Below are 13,830 nucleotides of genomic sequence, written 5' to 3'. Positions count from 1 at the left end.
ATAACATGAATTAATCCCAACATTATATTCTAAACCAGAAAAAGTGGCCAAAAAAGAGAACCATTTGATTTTACTTGTATAAAATTGTAGAAAATGAAAACATTTATGGAAACAGCATATCAGTTGCTTTTAGATGCATAGGGCTTACAAAAGGGCATGAAAAGACTTTTGTGGGTCATAGAAACATTCATGCTCCTCATTGTCATGTTTATATATTTTATATATTAATAATTGATATATCTTCTGAATATTGTGACTTTCAGTATTATAAAGTATTCTTTCTTTTTTTAAAAAAAAACCCATACATCTTTTTTATTAAGTCATAAAGAGATATCAAAATTAAAAGCAAAAATTACAGGGTAAGACTTAACATAACTACTAGGAGCATCAAAGGAAGTAAAAATGGGACTAGGCTCAGAGCAATATGAATTAATGAACATGGGAAGGACAAGGGTGGGATGAACAGTGAGCCTGTGCTGAAGATATTAGAGGAGAGGATCTGGTGAAAATTTTGATCTTAGACAAGTGCCTAGGTAAAGAAATAATGGGACAAGATTTCTAAACCCCACTATGTGCTTAAGAGTCATCCTTGCCATTGGCGCTGCCTCTGTCATCCTCTCCTTCCTCAGCCTCTCTGTCATCATCCTCAATCAGCTCCAGCTGGTCATCCCCCCATCTCCATTATCAGCATCACCCAGCAGGTCCTCCTCCTCGGCACCCTTCTCAGACTTCACGCAAGGAGCTGCTGCTCTGCTCCTGTTCTGACTTCTCATTCTTCATCGCTCCTTGTTTGCTCTGCTCCTTTTCAATTTTTTCCAGGCTTTCCAGTAAAGAATCCACTTTTTGTTTTATCTGGGTCAGCTCCTTCTTAATGGTCTGAAGGTCACCTCCTTTCAACTTTCCAGACTTAGAAGAAGATCCTCGCTGTCCGCTCTTTGAATTGAAGCCACGTTTTCCCCTTTGTGCAGTGTTTCCTGATACACGCTGGCGTTTTGAGGGCACTATAGCCCGAGCAACACGAGGAGGAGGAGGAGGAGGAACATGTGCTGGGTAACTGTACATCCTGTCATAATAATTCCATTGAAAGTCACAGTCCAAGTCCAAAGAGGAGCTGAGTGGAGCTGAGGGAGAATGGTGTTCTGGTACTGACCCGTACGACTCTGCTGCAGATCGTTTCCCACCTGCTATTCTTCGGTTCACTTTTGGCTCTGTGGCCAGATTAACATCTAAAACCTGGCCAGCCATCATTCTGCCATCCTCTCCTGCCACGGCAGCCCGGGCATTTCTCTCATTAACACATTGAACGAAGGCAAAGCCCTGATGAACAGAGCAACCCATGATTGTGCCATATTTTGAGAAGACTGCCACCGCATCAGATTTCTTGACCACGAGCGTATAGAGGTTCCCAATGAACACAAGAGTTCATGGAGCGACGATCTGTCTTGTTGGTAATGTTTCTGGCCATCGTCTTTGATGATAAAGTGTCTCACAAAGCTGAAAAATGTAGCTGAAGGTCAAAAAAACTCACTCAAGCAAGTTCCACTAACATATATTTCAATATATAACTTACATATTATACCCAGGAGTGGGGAGGAAGAAGAGATTCGATTCTGAATCTCCTACTCCCCAGTTCTAAGAGGAGAAGCCCACTGCTGCTTGAGGTCGGCAATGCGGCCACAACCGCTCAGTCTTCGCCTCTTCACAAAATGGCCAAGTATTCTTTCTTGCCTGATTTTATTTTTGGCCTGATTTATCTCTTGTTCTATATCAAGACAGTGATTCCAGTTTTCTTTTCATATGAATTTGCTAGTATATGTTCGCTGTTCTTTTATCCTTATCTTTTGGGATACCCTGTAAGGTATGCATCTTCTACCCAATATCAAATTCTATTTTGCTTTGTTAGTCAATGTTTCTATTTTAATGAAAAAGCGATCCCACTAACTGTACTCATGCGACATAATATTTGTTCTTGGTTCCAAATTTTTTTAATGATTTAGAGTTTATATAGTCTTTTACTGTGGTCCATTTTCCTTTCTATTGTAATAGTTTGGAAAGTTTGCATTTTTATTCTATTTCCTTAGTTTCCCTTTAATTTTAATACTTTCTATACTTTTCTGTCATAAGAAAAAATGAAATTAATTAATAACTACTTCTTTCTTCCACTGGGATAACTTGAGCATTAGAAAGAATGATGGTTGAAATTCTGTTTTGTAACTGATTAATAGTAATCAAGTCAGCAAATTCCAAGCTGTGGGAAAATCTATAGGACTTAAAAGCTAATTTATGCAATTCAAAAAATAGCAAAGAAAGAAAAGAGATGAAGGAGGAACCTCAATATTAAAGGAGAATTAGGAGACATGTCAAGCAATTTAATGTATTGGAAGTATTTGGATCTTGACTCAAACAAAATGTAAACAATGTAACATACATTTGCAAGAGAAATGAGGAAATGTGAATACTGACTGATTATCTAATGATTTTGAGAAATAATGATGGTTTTAATAATATTATGGACATGATTTGATTTTTGAGTGAGTCTCTTTTCATCAGAGATACATAGTAAGTATTTACAGAAGAAATTTATATCAAGATTTTACTTCTAAATGATATGGATTGGGGGTATAGAGTGTGTACCTACAGATTAAAAATAAAGATTTGCCATAAATTGCTAATTGTTGAAGCTGGATGATGGACACATGAATTTATTATTTCCTATCCTCTCAATAATTGTATACATTTGAAGTAGTCAATGTGAAACAGTTACAAGAAGGATAATGGCTGTGATTCATTAGAGGACATTAAATATATTTTAAAATGTCATGAGTTCATAAGAAAACATACCTCTTCCACTCCCCAAATGAGGAGATTACACACGTGCATGCACACACACACACACACACACACACACACACACACACACAAAATACAAGTCACTAGGCAGCACTAAAGCCTCTAGGATAGTTACCATTACCCTGAACATTGATAATTAAAAGGAAATAAACGTTTATCTTGCTTTTGCCTAATGAAGGCTGCCTCAGGGGAATTAAATAGCCCTGGTAAATAAGAGAAATTTCTTTTTTTTTTTTTTTTTTTTTTTTTATTATTTTATTTTATTTTTTTGGGGGGTACACCAGGTTCAATCAACTGTTTTTATACACATATCCCCATATTCCCTCCCTTCCTTGACGCCCCCCCCTCGATTCCCCCCCCACCCTCCCTGCCCCAGTCCTCTAAGGCATCTTCCATCCTCGAGTTGGACTCCCTTTGTTATACAACAACTTCCCACTGACTATTTTACAGTTGGTAGTATATATATGTCTGTACTACTCTCCCGCTTCTTCTCAGTTTCCCCTTCACCCCCCGCCCCCTCCCATACCTCGAGTTCTCCAGTCCATTCCCTGTATCTGCTTCCCTGTTCTTGTCACTGAGTTCATCAGTACCATTTTTAGATTCCGTATATGTGAGTTAGCATACAATATTTGTCTTTCTCTTTCTGACTTACTTCACTCTGTATGACAGATTGTAGTTCTATCCACCTCATTACATATAGCTCCATCTCATCCCTTTTTATAGCTGAGTAATATTCCATTGTATATATATGCCACATCTTCTGTATCCATTCATTTGTTGATGGGCATTTAGGTTGCTTCCATGTCCTGGCTATTGTAAATAGTGCTGCAATAAACATTATGGTACAAGTTTCTTTTGGGATTATGGTTTTCTTTGGGTATATGCCCAGGAGTGGGATTACTGGATCATATGGTAGTTCTATGTGTAGTTTTTTAAGGAACCTCCAAATTGTTTTCCATAGTGGCTGTACCAACTTACAGTCCCACCAACAGTGCAGGAGAGTTCCCTTTTCTCCACACCCTCTCCAACATTTGTTGTTTCCAGACTTTGTGATGATGGCCATTCTGATTGGTGTGAGGTGATACCTCATTGTGGCTTTGACTTGCATTTCTCTGATGATGAGTGATGTTGAGCATCTTTTCATGTGTTTGTTGGCCATCTGTATGTCTTCTTTGGAGAAATGTCTATTTAGGTCTTCTGCCCATTTGTGGATTGGGTTATTTGCTTTTTTGGTATGAAGCTGTATGAGCTGCTTGTATATTTTGGAGGTTAATCCTTTGTCCGTTGTTTCATAGGCAATTATTTTTTCCCATTCTGAGGGTTGCCTTTTAGTCTTGTTTATGGTTTCTTTTGCTGTGCAAAAGCTTTTAAGTTTCATGAGGTCCCATTCGTTTATTCTTGATTTTATTTCCATGATTCTAGGAGGTGGGTCAAAAAGGATGTTGCTTTGATGTATGTCAAAGAGTGTTCTGCCTATGTTTTCCTCTAGGAGTTTGATAGTGTCTGGCCTTATATGTAGGTCTTTAATCCATTTGGAGTTTATTTTTGTGTATGGTGTTAGGGAGTGTTCTAATTTCATTCTTTTACATGTTGCTGTCCAATTTTCCCAGCACCACTTATTGAAGAGGCTGTCTTTTTTCCATTGTATACTCGTGCCTCCTTTGTCAAAGATAAGGTGCCCATATGTGTTTGGGCTTACTTCTGAGTTCTCTATTCTGTTCCATTGATCTTCCTTTCTATTTTTGTGCCAGTACCATACTGTCTTGATCACTATGGCCTTGTAGTATAGTTTGAAGTCAGGAAGGCTGATTCCACCAACTCCATTTTTCCTTCTCAAGATTGCTTTGGCTATTCGGGGTCTTTTGCGTTTCCATACAAATCGTAAGATTTCTTGCTCTAGTTCTGTGAAAAATGCCATTGGTAATCTGATCGGGATTGCATTAAATCTGTAAATTGCTTTGGGTAGTACAGTCATTTTCACGATGTTGATTCTTCCAATCCAGGAACATGGTATATCCCTCCATCTGTTTATGTCATCTTTGATTTCTTTCATCAATGTCTTAAAGTTTTCTGCATACAGATCTTTTGCCTCCTTAGGCAGGTTTATTCCTAGGTATTTTATTCTTTTGGTTGCAATGGTGAATGGGAGAGTTTCCTTAATTTCTCTTTCTGCTCTTCCATTGTTAGTGTATAGGAATGCAAGAGATTTCTGTGCATTAATTTTGTATCCTGCTACTTTACTAAACTCATCAATGAGTGCTAGCAGTTTTCTGGTAGAGTCTTTAGGGTTTTCTATATATAGTATCATGTCATCTGCAAAGAGTGATAATTTTACTTCTTCTTTTCCAATTTGGATTCCTTTAATTTCTTTTTCTTCTCTGATTGCTGTGGCTAACACTTCCAAAACTATGTTGAATAACAGTGGTGAGAGTGGACACCCTTGTCTTGTTCCTGTTCTTAGAGGGAATTCTTCCAGTTTTTCTCCATTGAGAACAATGTTGGCTTTTGGTTTGTCATATATGGCTTTTATGATGTTGAGGTAATTTCCTTCTATGCCCATTTTCTGGAGAGCTTTTATCATAAATGGATGTTGAACTTTGTCAAAAGCTTTTTCTGCATCTATTGAAATGATCATATGGTTTTTATCCTTCAATTTGTTGATATGATGTATCACGTTGATTGATTTGCGTATATTGAAGAATCCTTGCATCCCAGGGATAAACCCCACTTGATCGTGGTGTATGATTTTTTTAATGTGCTGTTGCAGTCTGTTAGCTAGTATTTTGTTGAGGATTTTTGCATCTATATTCATCAGTGATATTGGTCTGTAGTTTTCTTTTTTTGTGACATCTTTGCCTGGTTTTGGTATCAGGGTGATGGTAGCCTCATAGAATGAGTTTAGGAGTGCTCCGCCTTCTGCAATATTTTGGAAGAGTTTGAGAAGGATAGGTGTTAACTCTTCTCGAAATGTTTGATAGAATTCGCCTGTGAATCCATCTGGTCCTGGGCTTTTGTGTGTTGGGAGATTTTTAATCACTGCCTCAATTTCTGTACTTGTGATTGGTCTGTTCATGGTTTCTATTTCTTCCTGGTTCAGTCTTGGAAGATTGTATTTTTCTAAGAATGTATCCATTTCTTCCAGGTTATCCAATTGATTGGCATATAGTTGCTTGTAGTAGTCTCTCATGATGTTTTGTATTTCTGAGGTGTCCGTTGTGACTTCTCCTTTTTCATTTCTAATTCTGTTGATTTGCATCTTCTCCCTTTTTTTCTTGATGAGTCTGGCTAATGGTTTATCAATTTTGTTAATCTTCTCAAAGAACCAGCTTTTAGTTTTATTTATTTTTCTTATGGTTTCTTTCCTTTCTTTTTCATTTATTTCTGCTCTGATCTTTACGATTTCTTTCCTTCTGCTCACTTTGGGGTTTCTTTGTTCTTCTTTCTCTAGTTGTTTGAGGTGTAAGGTTAGGTTGTTTATTCGATCATTTTCTTGTTTCTTAAGGTAGGACTGTATTGCTATAAACTTCCCTCTTAGAACTGCTTTTGCTGCGTCCCATAGGTTTTGGGTTGTTGTGTTTTCGTTGTCATTTGTTTCGAGATACTTTTTGATTTCCTCTTTGATTTCTGTAGTGATTCCTTGGTTGTTTAAGAGTGAATTGTTTAGCCTCCATGTGTTTGTATTTTTTGCAGTTTTTTTCCTGTAATTGATATCTAGTCTCATGGCGTTGTGGTCTGAGAAGATGCTTGATATGATTTCAATTTTCTTGAATTTGCTGAGGTTTGATTTGTGCCCCAAGATGTGATCTATCCTGGAAAATGTTCCGTGTGCACTTGAGAAGAACGTGTAGTCTGTCTTTTTTGGATGGAATGTCCTATAAATATCAATTAAGTCGAGATGGTCTAATGTGTCATTTAAAGCTTGTGTGTCTTTATTTATTTTCTGTTTGGATGATCTGTCCATTGATGTAAGTGGGGTGTTCAAGTCTCCCACTATAATTGTGTTACTGTCGATGTCCCCTTTTATAGCTGTTAGCATTTGCCTTATGTATTGAGGTGCTCCTATATTGGGGGCATAGATATTTACCATTGTGATATGTTCTTCTTGGATGGATCCCTTGATCATTATGTAGTGTCCTTCCTTGTCTCTTTTAATAGTCTTTACTTTCAAGTCTAATTTGTCTGATATGAGTATTGCTACTCCAGCTTTCTTTTGACTTCCATTTGCATGGAATATCTTTTTCCATCCCTTCACTTTCAGTCTATATGTATCCCTTGGTCTGAAGTGGGTTTCTTGTAGGCAGCATATAGAAGGGTCTTGTTTTTGTATCCATTCAGCCAGTCTGTGTCTTTTGTTTGGAGCATTTAATCCATTGACATTTAAAGTGATTATTGACATGTGTGTTCCAATGACCATTTTCTGAATTGTTTTGGGTTTGTATTTGTAGGTGTTTTCCTTTTCTTGTGTTTCCTACTTAGAGAAGTTCCTTTAGCACTTGTTGTAAGGCTGGTTTGGTGGTGCTGAATTCTCTTAACTTTTGCTTGTCTGGGAAGCTTTTGATTTCTCCCTCAAATCTGAATGAGATTCTTGCTGGGTAAAGTATTCTTGGCTGTAGGTTTCTCTCTTTCAGGACTTTCAGTATATCCTGCCATTCCCTTCTGGCCTGCAGAGTTTCTGTAGAAAGGTCAGCTGTTATCCTGATGGGTTTTCCCTTATATGTTGTTTGTTGCTTTTCTCTTGCTGCTTTTAATATTTTTTCTTTGTGTTTAATTGTCATTAGTTTGATTAATATGTGTCTTGGTGTATTTCTCCTTGGGTTTATTCTGTATGGGACTCTCTGATAATTAAAAGGAAATAAACGTTTATCTTGCTTTTGCCTAATGAAGGCTGCCTCAGGGGAATTAAATAGCCCTGGTAAATAAGAGAAATTTCTTTTATAAAGAATTCCAGCCAATAAATACAAAGGATGTGACAGAATTAGAAAAACCACCATTTTGCAATTTATCATAAAAGAGCTGATTCAAGTAAACGGTCATCAAATAATAGTAAACTACTAAGTGAAATTCAACAAGAGACTTTATAATGAAAGAATCGCACTGTCGTTACCTATAATCACTGATCAATCTTAGTGTCACTAAAAGTGAGACGTGTTCCCTCATATGATGTGACAACAGTGAATTCTCAAAAATGCAAATCTTCCTGAACTTGATCAGAGTTTTAGGTCCACATTCCCGTCTCCAGACAATTCAGTCATGGTAAACAAGTTCAGCTACACCATGAAGAAGCAAACTGCCCAATGCAGAATGTAGAGCAGCACACCTCATCTGTATTCTTTAACAAATCAGTGGCATAAAAATTGGGAGTAGAGAGGGGGCACTCTTCTATCTTAAAAAAGACTTACGTGGCAACTGCACTATTAACAACCTAAGTATCAATACTTAGTACTTAAGTATTAACAACTTAGTACCATGAGTGGACGCTGCTTAAATATTAATTTGAACCAAATGTAAACAAATTCCATTAGAGAGATTTGAATATAGATTTGGTATCAGACCAAAGGGGTTGGAGTTGATTTTGTTTTGTATGGATAATGGCATTGTAGTACGTAAGAAAATGTCATTTTTTTTAATTGGAATATAATTGCTTTACACTCTTGTACCAGTTTTTGAGGTAGAAAATGTCATTTTTTAAAGATGCATAGTAAAATATCTTGGCGTTAAACCATAGTATGTCTGGCATTTGCTATGAAATATTCCAGAAAAAAAGGGAATTAGATGAAATAAGAATGCAAATATATTGGTTATTAGAGTTGGGAAACTGGTATGTGGGGGTAGTTTGTATCTTTTATTTTGGGGTATGCTTTAGAAATTGCCATAACAAACAGTTTAAAAAAATGACTGAGATAAAAAATCTGTTTGATATGACTTACAAACCAACCAAAACAGCTGAGACATATAAAATCAGTCCACAACACTTCACTAAAGAATCCATTAATCCTTATACACAAGCCGTAAAACATATATACACACATATAAATCCAGGGCTGTGTGCTCTTTTTTAGAGGTATTTCTCACATGTAACTTTACCAGTTCACCAAAGTTAAGGAAGAGAGTAAATCACCACTGCCCTGTGGCAGGCAGTTTGAAATTTGACATTTGTGATAAAAAATAGGCAAGAAGTCAGAAAATATATGCCCTAAAATAATTCTTTTTTTTCCCTAAATAAATACAATTCGTACAAGCAAAAAGAAAAAGGAATCACTCAATGACCTAAAACATACAAGTGAAAACCAGTGCATGTAAACCTATACCCAATACATGCAACCCCGGAAACGTTTTGTTAAGGCAAGTATTCCTTTTCACTGGAGCCAAGACAGTTCTGAGTAATCAACTGACAAGACCCTTTTATTTCTTTTAATTTCTTAAGTAGTAGAATTATTTTTCTCTCTCCACCAAACAGAATTTTTTGGAGTCAGAAATCATATGAGTTTGATACGCTTCTCTACTTCTTCTTAGCTGGATGAGCTTTAAATGCTTTACCTATAAAATGGATATACTAATACTTTACTGTTTTGTGGGTTAAATAATAAGTCCAGTACCTGACACATCATGAGCCTTCAATGACAGAGCGCTCGTAAAAATAACTTTTCTAGCAGACATCTCTTTAGATTTTGCCTGCACGGAACACATTTCTCCTTCCCCTGGTGGCAGCACCCTGAGTTTCTGTTGGAAACCTTTCTTTCTTGGAGGGGTTGGATCCTCCTGTCCCATTCCAGGAATAGGCATGAGTTCCAGGCCTGATCAATTTTGTCTTCCACTGTGTTTCCTACAGTAGGGTTTCCCACACTCAGCACTATTAGATGTGGCATTGAATAAGTCTTTACTGAGGGGGACTGACTTGTGCATTGTGTGTTTTAGCAGCACCACTGCCCTCCACCTATCAGATTCCAGCAGCATGGGTAAGCTGTGACAACCAGAACTACCTTCAGGCATTCCCAAATGTGCAAAACTGAAATCCACTGGACAACAGTGATTGGCTCAGGTGTAGGATATGTAACTCAAGTTGGTACAATCAGAGAAAATCACTGGAATTACTGAGTAGGAGATGCGCTCTTTCCCTGAGTTTGCTCACCTGGTGCGAGGAAAGGGGCGTTGTGAGATTGGAACTACAATGGACTTCTTGCCAGGATGTGGCGAGGCCTTTCTTGAAACTGAAAAAGAGTGATTCAAGAGATGGAGAGAGAAAGCAAAAAAAAAAAAAAAAAAAAAGTCCTGGTGATCTTCTTTAAAGGCTTGTATCCAGTTATTTCTGAAGCAAGATGTCCCTGGACTTTTTTAATAACAAGAAACCATGCCTTCCCCTAACTTCCTAAGTCAGCTTGAACTGGGTCTGAAGTACCTGTAAACTCAAGGCTAGCTGTATGATAACAGCAGGGCTGGAGTAGGAAATCAGATTGAGTATTATGTGAGGCACGTTGAGATGAGCAAGTCTTAACAATTTTGTCCTATAGAGGTTTATTAAAATTTGAGACAAGTTTTGGAGACTTTCTCCTAAGACATGCGGATATAAGCATAATTCTGTACCTGATTTCAGGGGACTCAGGGACAGCTCCCCAAAGCCCTAAAGATTCTAAATTTCAGGTGAGTTAGAGAGCTTTATGGTCTAAAAAACTGGTTCTGATGCCAGCACATGGCCTAATATATTCAGACTCATTTAATTATGTCTCTAATATTTATTTCTCAAAGATACAGAAAGAGCATGCAAAGCTATCTTTGGCCGTCTCCAGAGTCCCCGTTCTCAGTGTCAATGCCTTAAGATGGTCAGGATGAAAGAGAGCAGTCATTCGCTTCTGCTGTATTAAAAGGAAAGAAACAGTCTTATGCTCGGCACTGATAATTATTCCCTGCCACACGATGAAAGCTTTAACCATCAAAGGGAGTCTCACTAAGCATTCTTTGGACTCCTGGCAGAGACCACACTGCATGATCCCATGCAGCTGGGAACAGCACAGGTGAGCAAATACAGCTGCCTGGGAGCAGGACGTGGTGTGCCCTATTTCAGCTCACCTTGAGCAATGACAAAGCCTAGAGATTTTCTTTTTTTTCCCGATAAAGAAATGGAGCATCAAATAAGAAGCATCCTCAGCTTCGCACTCTGGGAAGATCCTGGGTATTTACTGAACATCTTGAAGTGACCTTCTCCTTCACCTTTGAAACGGGCCCTTGTCTTCATGCCCTGCTGGCTGCAGCAGACACTCTTACCCTTTGGTTTTTGTGAAAACAATTGTCAATGGTTTCAGGCCCAGGTGGCACACCCCACCTTACTGCCGGGCTCTGAGATCCTTATTGTGACTGCACATATTTCCGTTATGTGGCTTATGTGACCTCTTTGTGACATAAGGTTAGAACACTGTTTAAGCACTAGCTCACTTCTAACGTCCTCAGTTTTCCCATCTTTACAATGGGAACTGGTTGGATCGGATAACTTCCACATACCTTCGGTACCACAGTGCCCAGGGCTGAGTGGCGATGCAGCCATGGAGCTCTAACTATGCCAGCAACTCGGTAACGCTGCCTATGGCGTCATCCCATTTGACTCTCACCACAACCCAATGTGGCAGGTAACGTGGTTATGCCCTTTTTAGAGGAAACTGAGGCACACTGATGGTAAATGACTTGTTTGCAGCTACATAATAATGGGGTAGGGAGCCAAGCCCTCCAGCTAGCCTCTGACCGCTTTCTCACCCTCTTGGCAACATCACTGGCGTGAATCTAGATCCTGTTCTCCTCTGTTCCTGACAACCGCCTTTAAGGCTTGCCATGAAAATCAGCCTGACCTTAGGCAGCATCTTTAGCTAAACAGTCCAAAGGAAGGCTCTCTGCAAGAAGTACCTGTCACCCTAACATCAGGCACCAGGAGAACCAAAGCATTTAGCCTGCCGAGACGGTCACGATCACTGGCTTTTATTTATTTTTGTTTAGTTATAATTCACATACAATATTGTGTTAGTTTCAGGTGTCTTACATAGTGATGTGATATTTTCATACACTGCGAAATAACCATCACAATAGGTCCAGTTACCATCCATCACCATACAAAACTGTTACAATATTATTGGCTATATTCCCTAAGTGTATATTACATCCCTCTCACTTACCTATTTTATAGCTTGGAGTTTGTACCTCTTAATCCCCTTCACCTATTCCATCCGTCCTCCCACCCCTCACCCCTCTGGCAACCACTAGCTTGTTCTCTGTATCTAAGAGTCTGGTTCTGTTTTGTTTTGCTTGTTTGATATATATTTTTTTTAAGATTCCATAAAAGTGAAATCATATGGTATTTGTTTTTCTCAGCCTGAGTTGCTCCACTTAGCATAATACCTCTTAGGTCCATCCATGTTACTGCAAACGGCAAGGTTTCATTCTTTTTTATGCCTGAATAATACTGCATTGTATATACATAGTACATCTTTATCCATTCATTTATTGATGGACACAGGTTGCTTCCATATCTTGGCTATTGTAAACAGTGCTGCGATAAACATAGGGGTACATATATCTTTTCAAATTATTGTTTTCATTTTCTTTGCATAAATACCCAGAAGTGGAATTGCTGGATCATATGGTGCTTCTAGTTTTAGTTTTTTGAGGACCCTCCATACTGTTTTCTATAGTGGCTGCACCAATTTGCATTCACAACAACAGTGCACGAAGATTCCCTTTTCTCCACATCCTCACCAACACTTGTTTCTATCACTGGATTTTAAAATGTGGCTTGAATCCCAAGTATGGTGGGAAACTCAGAATCTGCCTCACCATCTCTGGTTTCTTGTGAAGATCATGTTTCTCCTGGTTATTTCTTATTCGGAACCTCTGCTTGCACTTACTATCTTCTATGTCTCTTTTGGCTGTTATTTCCTTTTCTGTAATCTTCATTAAACAAATGTGGAACATAGCTGTTTTCCTTAATATCCCAATATGTTATCTATACATTTTATATGATAGACTTTATTTTTTTAAGATTCAGGATAAAAGTAGGGGAACCTGTAGCATCTTATTACATTTTTGGTCCCTTTAGTTTTAAGTGGTAATGATCTGGCAGGAGATGGCATAGCTTTCAGAGTAACCCATCCTGTAAGATTGACATTGATAACCTAACATACCGGAACATGTTCCTTACTGCCGCTCTGCTAAAACACCAAAACAACACAATGACAAAGCGAGGCCTATCCACATCTGTCCAATGGAAAGGGAAAAAAATTCTTCTAATTACCTAAGCCATATCTACCCTCTTCAGTCTTCTGACTAAAAGCTTTGGTGGTATTGTCTGGATATGGATGTAGAGCAAAATAAAATACACAAAAGTTACTGATTTTCTCTGGGGCAATACTGCATTTGCAAGAATGCTTTCTAGAAATTCGGCTGGTCAAAATCAAAGGCAGAAATCTTTATGCAGGATTTATCATTTATTTCTTCAACTTCCTAACCTGCTAAAAATATGACAGCCTGTTTATATGTTACTTTGGCACATTTGCATCTCATCAGTGCAATAAATACTACTTTCATTTATTTATATAAATGATAAAAGGTAAATGTGGCATTCTTGGTGGGGGAGGGGAGTGTATTAGAATGCACTTTGGTCAAGGGGTCCTTGAATATCATAATTCTGCCCCAAATTATAGCCTGTCTTTCTCTTTATGAGGTTCTTAATAGAACGACAAATGGCAAAAGATGAAATCCAAGTATCCCTTTGAGATGGTGCTGAAACTCTAGACGTGGAGGTTTCTGGAGAGCTACCCACAGCACCTGGGTTCTACTAAAGGCACAAGGTGACACCACTCCTTCCTGGTGAAGGATGCCCAACAAATGGTTTAGCATCTGACCGAATTATCTTCCATTCTTGGTTAAGAAACGAAAGGTGTGAGAAAAGATTCCCCTTACCTATAGGAAGAGGAAAATGTTTCTCTTCAGCCCCTCTCCTTA

At 38.3% G+C, this 13,830-nt stretch overlaps 1 pseudogene; it reads right to left on the bottom strand.

The window, feature by feature from the left end:
- Positions 1-576: 576 nt before the first annotated feature.
- On the bottom strand, positions 577-1,465 carry LOC130860052 (heterogeneous nuclear ribonucleoprotein C-like; annotated as a pseudogene).
- Positions 1,466-13,830: the final 12,365 nt, after the last annotated feature.

Source organism: Hippopotamus amphibius, chromosome 1 (assembly GCF_030028045.1).
Source record: "Hippopotamus amphibius kiboko isolate mHipAmp2 chromosome 1, mHipAmp2.hap2, whole genome shotgun sequence".
Lineage (NCBI taxonomy): Eukaryota > Metazoa > Chordata > Mammalia > Artiodactyla > Hippopotamidae > Hippopotamus > Hippopotamus amphibius.
The sequence above is the reverse complement of the archived record's forward strand: the minus strand, read 5'-3'. Positions and strand labels throughout refer to the sequence as shown.